Here is an 8,622-nt window from a genome sequence, read left to right as displayed (position 1 = left end):
ATGTCAGCCCTCGTTACACCTAAAGCCGCGGGGAACCAACGTCAGGCTCGGCAACGTCCTCGACACTGAATCAGCCCCGCAACGACCTACCTGCAGTCATTTTTTTTCTCACAGCGCAACAAGCACGGGACACGAGACGAAAGACTACCACAGACAACCGCTCTGTGTTTCGTCTCGTGTCTCGTTCTTGTTACGCTGTGTGCAAAAATGATGAACACTTAGCAACTCACTCAAAATTCCGCCTTATTGGACCTACCTGCAGCCCTGCCCTCCTTCGAATAGGAGATCGCCATCGCAGCAGCTAAGCACCCGCTTCCCCTCTATATTGACCTCTCTTTTGTTTTCCTCCCTACAAGCCTCTCTTCCAATTGTTTTGCCAGCTAACGCCTTCTAAGTCATTGTTGTCACCAGTCCTGTAGTTATTGCTATAGAAGGTCTCTGTTATTACCCTGATGTCTCATACCCCAAACTTCCCTCTTTCATTTTTTGGAAGGAAAATAAACCTCAATACAATACAATAAACCTCAATACAACTGGTCTGCATTTGTTCAGTTGTGTATTCATTGGTGCCCCATGTTCTGTAACTTAGGCTCCTTTTTAAGCTGCGGTAACTGCATTGTTATCAGCAGGCATCTGTGTTACTAACTGCCATATACCTCATGCATACGATCTGCGGCTCATCAGTCGTGGGCCATATCTGGTCTGTGTGTCCGAACGTAATTTTTCTTCGATGCTAAGAGGAACTGTCGGTAGTTCTCCCACCGCAAAATTCTATATGATTGCCACAGTACGCGCATTGGCCTAATTGATTTGCAAAACCCTAGGTGCCAATTTACCACTGACGCAGCCTATTTTTAATGCTCCTTGTAATGCAGTTTACAAACTAAATTTTATTTATGATGCTCACATCATCATAAAGCTATCAAGAATTACAAACATTATCTACATATTTTTGCACCATCGCATCCAATCTGCAAAAATATGGACCTATACAAAGTAGACATAAGAAAACTAAATATGAATAACACCTGAAAAAGCAATAGCAAGTCGGTTTTAACAGACAGCCGTGTTTAATACGTACAGAGAGGAAAATATGATTACAGAGCGGTCATCAGGCATCCTTCAATATTTACAGCAAACAGCACACGAATACTTCTCAGAAAATTATTTTTGAACATCAATGACGCATATTGCTGTGCATACAGTAGAACAAACTTTTTGCTAACTACACGACGAAATATTGAAGACATGAGCTTCACAAAGAGCGAAAGCACACAATAAATCAGTAAGGTGTAGTAACTATTGCAACAGGACGTGGCAATGCAGGGAAGCGATAGTCTTGTAGTAGACCTCATAAGTACAAAGCACAATAAACCTATTATCAAAGCTGCAAGGCGACTCGTGTACGCAGTTGGAGTAAAAATATGTCTTGAGCAACAGTGTAAATATAAAAGATAAAATTAAACAAAAAATAGTAGTACAATTATTACAGAGATGAGAGTAATGTTCAATGCACTGGCATAGAAAAAAGACTCACGATGCCAGAGCATTGAAGGACACTGGCAATGCTTTTATTGAGATAAATATAGTGACAGGGATACCTGACCATGGCAATAAAACTAGCCAAACAAGAATGAGCTGCAGGATGATTAGCCGGTAGTCTCCATTTGAACTCATTCCCCAAAAGGAAGAGGAAAGTTAGTGCTGCCACCAATTTATGACGCGGAAACTTGGAGGCTAACAAATGTGAGGATAACATTAAGAACATTTCAATTAATAGAAAAGGAATATTTCAAACAGCAGTAGAAATTAAAATGATAGTGGTAATTACAACACAAAACAAGGAGTTGCATGAAATGAAGAGCAAACACAACCTGATGTTTATTTTACAATACTGCTAGCCGCCTTTTAGTGGCAAAAGCAGCAGTGGGCAAAGTACTTAGCGCTTATGCATACAGGCGAATGTGCGATACCTATACATCGAGCTGTGATAAACAATAAACATATACAACAGCTTGCATCGGCAGCAAGGCATGGGCAAAGTTCTACATACTCGTGTGCGTTGGCCAAAGAACATAGGGGATTACCTTCTTGATGCACACAGCAAAAATGAAGTTCGCGCACACAGCAGTCACAAACAGAGGAATCAAGCTTAAGTCAAGAGGAGCAAATGAACATGTAATAGAGAGAGCAGACAACCCGTGTCTTACAACAAGGTAGATACAATGTAGAATGCTGCAGAGAGTCAGATGAAGAGATGGGCTTATTAACTAGACTGGCATAGTGTGGGCACCAGCAGGCACAGGACAAGGTTAACTGGAAGTCAATGAAAAAGATCTTCATTCGGCAGAAAATGCAATTCAGTTGGCGATTGTGATGTGGCTTCTATCAGTGCTGCATTTACACCAGCTTTCTTCCACCACCTGCTGGACATATGGCACGCCCAGTAACCCGCATCTGCTTATTCTTTCTCTAGTGAAAAAATGCAAGCGTGTCCTCAGAAAGAAATGAACCACTTCCGCTGTCGTACTCACAAAGTGAGATGTACACCCAACAGCAGCTGAGGCTGTACGGCTGTCAAGCACAACCATCTCAACGATATTCATGTACACGTTACTGCAAGCAATTCTGTCCACTGTAAATGATTCGATGTGGTCTTCCACAATTTTGAGCAGGGAGATTAGCTGGTTTGAGGGAACTTGCAGATATCCCTTTGACCTTGCAAATATCAGTCCAGAAGGGTTCTGTTGGGCAGCTTTCAGTGTTTCCACGCAACTCGAGCAGCTGAGCGTTGAGAATTTTTTCGTGATGTAACCTGCGAGGTAGTCAAGTATACCCTCTTTTGGGGTGTTCTGGTGATGGGAAGCTGATGCTTCAGATGTGAAGCAACCAGACTCCAAGAGGATGTCATCCAGAAGAACAGCCAGAGATCCAGCCTAAAATTTACATTACAAAAGTACGCTAACTATCATAATTACCTCCAACGGGTCTTGACAAAATTTTCCAACCAATACATAGTGAAACCCAGATGACAGGAGGTTCTCAACAAGTGAAAGAGTGCTGAGAAGGGCTTGCTGTGGGCTTGCTGAGAAAACACACCTGCCTCTGTTTTGGAAGCTCTTCTATGTACTTGCAGCAGCTATCAAGCCATGCAACATTCTCTATCAAAATCGGGAAGTTAAACATGTGTGAGTTGAATAATAAAACAAAAGAACCATTCCCCAGCTTGCAGATTGGCATACGTATATCTTACAGCAATGTGTTCCGCTTCATTATACTGAACGTGCTCTGGCCTTCGAGAATTCAAAGCGTCAAAAAGGCTGTTAATTCTTCTAGTGAAATCTGATGTCGCTGTAGACAAACATTGTTCAGAGACAAACAGTAATTCGACATAGCGGGGAACGAACGCGCCGATCAGGTAGCTCGAGGATACACGAGCCGAGCTTCCTCCCAATCGGACGATCTACACAAGCGAGTCGGCCCTACGTACTCAGACATTCTGAACTACTATAAGGGGGTACGGATCCGCTATCCGCTGCCTCATCGGGATCTAAAACAACAAGTAGCAGTGTACTGGCGAAGACAGCAGACAGGAACATTCCCTAACCTGCATATCCTAAGCAAAATTTGCCCGTCACAATATCGGGACACCTGCCCATGGTGTGGTAGCAAACCTTCGTTATACCACATCACGTGGCCATGTAGAAATAACGATAGCTTTCGTAAAGACCCGAGTGTGGAACAGTGGGACAGCCGGCTCTCCAGTGGCGATCTGGATTGCCAACTAGGTCTAATCCAGCACGCCCAGCGAGCAGCGAAGCTCAGCGGAGCCTTGGAATAGGGGCACCGACCTTGTGAGAAGACGGAAGATGGACTTCTTCTGCTACTAGCACATGACCCTCCTAGAGAAACTAACGTATTTTCTATCCTATCCTATCGATAAATTCATCCATAAAAATGTGCATGAAGAATGTTTCACCTGAACCGCAAGTTTCGCACTCATTTTCTGGAAGGCATTTGGGTGTACATGTGCTTTTGTGAGCTTTGGAACAGCGCGGAGTCCAGCCTGTTGCTCCTCGTACTCCAAGAGATCCTTATAATAATAATGGTATACTTCTTGTCCTTGCTGAGCTATGAAGTGGAAGAGAGTTCCTGGTGAAAAAATATTTTGTGCATGTCGATATGCCGTAAATAAGAATGTTTCCCATACCAGAAACTTTCCAACTTTCTGCAAATTATTTCTGATGCACTTTATTATGTGGAGTGGATCAATGACGCAGTATATATGCTTTGATGAGTCACAAGGATGCTGAAATGATGTTGATGGGTGTTCCATTCCACCATTTATGCCTACAAGAAGCGCACAAATTTTATGAGGGAATCCAGTTTCATAGTAGTATTCAACAAGCTGTCATACAAGTGAAATTAATGTGATGTCTGATAATTACCCAGGGACCTCAAGGCGGATCGGTTGCTTGTTGAGTTGTCACATGTCACTGCATCAACAACAGCACCAGAATTCGACAGGTGTAATATGCACTCCAGTAGTAGTTTTGCAATGACAGAGCCAGGAGAAGCACTAGATGCACAGAATGTTACACCTGTTTGGGTCCATCCACCAAGAAAAGGTCGAAACAGAAACACCAACACATGGTCAGCATCTTTTTCTTGGTCCCCTGGCCGGGTGTGCTCCCCAAAGTTCACTTTCCCCACGACTTTCATGTCAGATTCTCTAACATGTAGGCTCTTTCGCGCACTCATCTCGTCGAACATGAGTACACCTGCAAAGAAAAATGTTTTTATAGAAGCATACTTGAGTAAGGCACATGCAGAGCATCAAATATGAAAAACAACGTCAAACCTCGTCGTTCTCTCTCGGGGACTTCTTGCAGTTTCTCTTTCAGCAGAGTGAACAAGCTAGCATCGAACCCGAAGTCTGTCTTTAAGTTCTTCATATATGAGTAGAGGGTGCGTGGGTTGGGCAAAGGTAGAAATTCGTTTTCATGAAGGAACGTATAGGCAGCAGTTGACTTAATTTTCAACAGCAGGCAGTCATAAAGCCATTCCTTCTTATACCTGGTGGAGAAAGATTGCAGTGCATTTTGCATTCATGATCATACAATCAAATGCATGTACGTGCAAGATGACAATGCATTAAGGAAATAAGCAGAGAAGCCAAACGCATGCGTATGCCGCGACATGTGCCCTTTATAAACCACTATAATAAGCAGGGGCCCACTACCAAAATCAAAGCGGAGAATTTTCAACCTTACAAAGAAATGCTGCAAAATTATTTCGCATTCATAGGCATGTTGTGAACTCAGACACCTATAAATGTTGCCCAGTGAAATTACACAATGCAATATCACATAAAGGCAACCAGATAAGTGACGGCCAAAAATGCCAATTAAACTCCACAATGCTTCAGTGCACGCCTTGAAGGAATTGTAGCACATGTGTTTGAGCTGTACGTCATATAACTGACTGCAAAGCACCAAAGCGTTTTATGTATCACGTCTGTTAGCTACATTGAGGGTTTTGCAAGCATGGTTGTAACATATGCCAGCACATGCACACAAGCCAATTTGGGCTGGCAATCTAAAGAAAAAAACCACAGTACACAGGAAACTTGTCAGCATTTCTTAATTTTGCAAATATGTCACCAAGAATTCATTATTTTCTTTAGCTACAAAAGGCATTCTTCATGTATTCGGAAGTGCGTAATACTACATAGGATAAAAAGGAGGCTAGCATGATGTGGACACGTGAATACAAACAAGTGCCTGCAACATCAGTTATTTAGCAGAGTGCATGTATGTTCTGGTGACATTCACTGTTATGGTAAATGATGAACGCAGTTATCAACGCAAAAGATGTCATTGCACATTGAAAGAAGAAACATTTCCCTAGCTCGACTGAAATCTGACAGGTTTCAGAATGAAATAATACAGATTACGCATATTATTTTTTCCATGACCAAATAGTAACAAAAACTAGTAGAAAGCAGGAGACCCCTTCGATATTCAACGCACAGTGCGCATTTGACACTTACCGCACAGCTCTCGCGGACTTTGCATTTGTCCTCATCACGTTCTGATGAAATACCAGCTTTCCGCGCTCCAAGGGATTCTCAACGCTCTGGTGAAGCCTCTTTAGCTTTTTAACCTCGACGTTCAAAGTCGCCACCTTTTTCTGGCAGTGCTCGAGCTGTTGCTTTGCGGCACGAAGCTGGTGCTTCAATGACTGTACTTCAACACAAGTCACACAGCCGACGGCTTGATCTGTTTGGCAGGCCGCGTCCGAGGTCCGGTCCCGACTGCTGTCGGTCGTCGTAAGTGCTACCACTGCAAAAAGATTAAAATACTGCTTAAAACTAATCCTCTCGAACTCGTGACAGGAAGCCACTGATTTGCCGAGACAATAAGCAAACAGAAAATAAGCCTACAAGCAATTCTTACCGTCAATGCCGTCACCCGCGGGTGCAGGATCAGTCGCAGACGAGCACGCTTCGGCGGCATCTTGAGTCGGCAGGCTGTAACACGATGACTCGCGACATCGTTTCACCGGTTTCCGAGCTACTGGCGACCGCCTACGTTGTTTGCGCTTCGTCAAATAGCCTGGAAGGCCTTCAAAAATCCTTGGGAAAGCGCCAGGGCGGAGCGCCGGCGTCCCCCGCTGCAATGATACTGCGTCGCCGTTCACAGCGAATTCCTCGACCCGAATGATGTCCGCAGCGTGAAAGTGCTTTTCGCAAACACGCATATATTTAGAATCAAAACTGAAGTCACCAGCTTCTTCCCGAGGTATTGCACGCTTCCATTTTCCGACAGCTCCTTGTCAGCAGGGAAGCGAAACAACGAAGCCGCCGCGTTGGTCCTGGTGCTGGCTATCACTAAAGGAGTAGAGGCGCTGACCGGGCGGTGAGCGCTTCTGTGCCAGAGTTGTTGCCTGGAGTTTCTCCAGTTTCCAGGTAGCACTGCGACTGTCAAAATGATTTGTTGGAGTGAATGAAGTATTTTGTTAAATCCTGCCAGATGAATTCTGTCAGATGTCCTTTACACTCGCACGACCCTATAGAGAGCGAGCGTGCGTCCTGCAGTACTCATATTTTCAATTTAAACGGTATGTTTCTTGACTCAATTATGGTATGATATTCTAGAGCCTAAAACAGGGCTGTTGTAGTGGTTATTTATTGTATCTACAAAAGGAAAGAAAAGATGTTTGCAAGCCCCGATATCTGCTATCTGATATCTGAAGCAACTGAACTGGGGCGGCGGAAATAAAGGGATAGCGAGGAGAAGGTAGAGGAAATCAAAGAGGTGAGTGATAGGGAGAAAGAAAAGGGTAGGTAAAAATAAAAGAAATATATGCACTATGGTACAGTATACAGTAGTTTGCTTGAGGCCCACCCGCAAATATCTTAGGTCACTGAGCACTCGGCACTTCGGGCGGGCCTCCGCAATAGCTCTGCGTCCAGGCAACTGTTCACAACGCACGCACTGGCACATTGTACAAAACACTGAAGGCTGTCGTGGGCGATCGGCCCGTATTGTGGAAAATAGCACACGCGGAGCGTTCAGTCACAGCGCGACTATATGGCGAGGTGAAATAGGCGGGTCATCAAGCCAGCCTATTCAATGTACTCACACAGGCTCACGTGAGCTCGCTCGCGCACGCGCGCACTGCCCGGCGGCCACAGAAGCACAGCTACGCTGTCCGGGATTACCCCCTGCGCTCTGTAAGCCGCCAACAACTCACGTCGTTGTTCGGCTAGCGCGGTGCAGCGCAGTAGAAGATGTTCGAGAGTTTCTACCGTGCCACAGCCGTCACACACATCACTAGTGGCAAGTCCGTGGCGCATCCATCGTTCCCCAGGCCACACACATTCAATGCGTGCACGGAGGATCAATGCGCGTTGCAGCCGAGTCAGCGAGCGGCCGCTGACACTGTGAATGCGCTCACCTCTTGCGATGCATGGGTCGGGGTGCTGCTTCCGGAGGTGATCGTCGATTACCGCACGCACATCCTCGAAAGCAAGTTGCTCGTCGCTAGGAGGGAGTTCATGTGCTGCGGTCGCGAGCTCTGCGGCACGTTTGTTGCCCTCTATGCCGCAGTGCCCGGGGATCCACTGTGCCCGTATAGCGCAGCCACGCTCCACCAAGAGCCTGAGATGCGCGCGAATCTGACACAGCAGCGGAGTTCCCCGGCCGGTGGTTCGAAGGCGGCTGAGGGCAGCGCGGGAGTCACATAGCACGGCACACCTGGGGTGGCGGCGGAGTCAGTTCAAGCAGTACATCCAGGCCTAGGCGTAGGCCTAGCAGCTCCGCCGTGGTGGAACAACCCAGGAATGACAGGTGCAGCTCTCTGTGCAGTTGCAGGGCGGGGCTGGTAGCCGCCGCTGCTAATGAGCAACTATCTCTGGCCACGGAGCCGTCGGTGTAAACGAGGAGGTGGTGTTCGAGTTCCTCGTAGATGACGGCTCTTGTCAGCTGCTGCACTGCACAGGGCGGTGTGGTGCGTTTCCTCGCGATTCCGAAAATCTCTCTCTGAACCTCCGTAGCAGCGGGCCAGGGCGAGGAGAGGTCGTAGGGGGGCGTTGCATTGGTGAGCTGCTCGTACTCG

The 8,622-nt window shown here is 46.2% G+C and overlaps 1 pseudogene; it reads right to left on the bottom strand.

The window, feature by feature from the left end:
- Positions 1-2,400: 2,400 nt before the first annotated feature.
- LOC146193256 (uncharacterized) lies at positions 2,401-6,854 on the bottom strand (annotated as a pseudogene).
- Between the last annotated feature and the right edge of the window lie 1,768 nt (positions 6,855-8,622).

The sequence above is a fragment of the Amblyomma maculatum genome, chromosome 4 (assembly GCF_055883805.1).
Source record: "Amblyomma maculatum isolate TAMU_Amacu chromosome 4, ASM5588380v1, whole genome shotgun sequence".
Taxonomy (NCBI): domain Eukaryota; kingdom Metazoa; phylum Arthropoda; class Arachnida; order Ixodida; family Ixodidae; genus Amblyomma; species Amblyomma maculatum.
The sequence above is the reverse complement of the archived record's forward strand: the minus strand, read 5'-3'. Positions and strand labels throughout refer to the sequence as shown.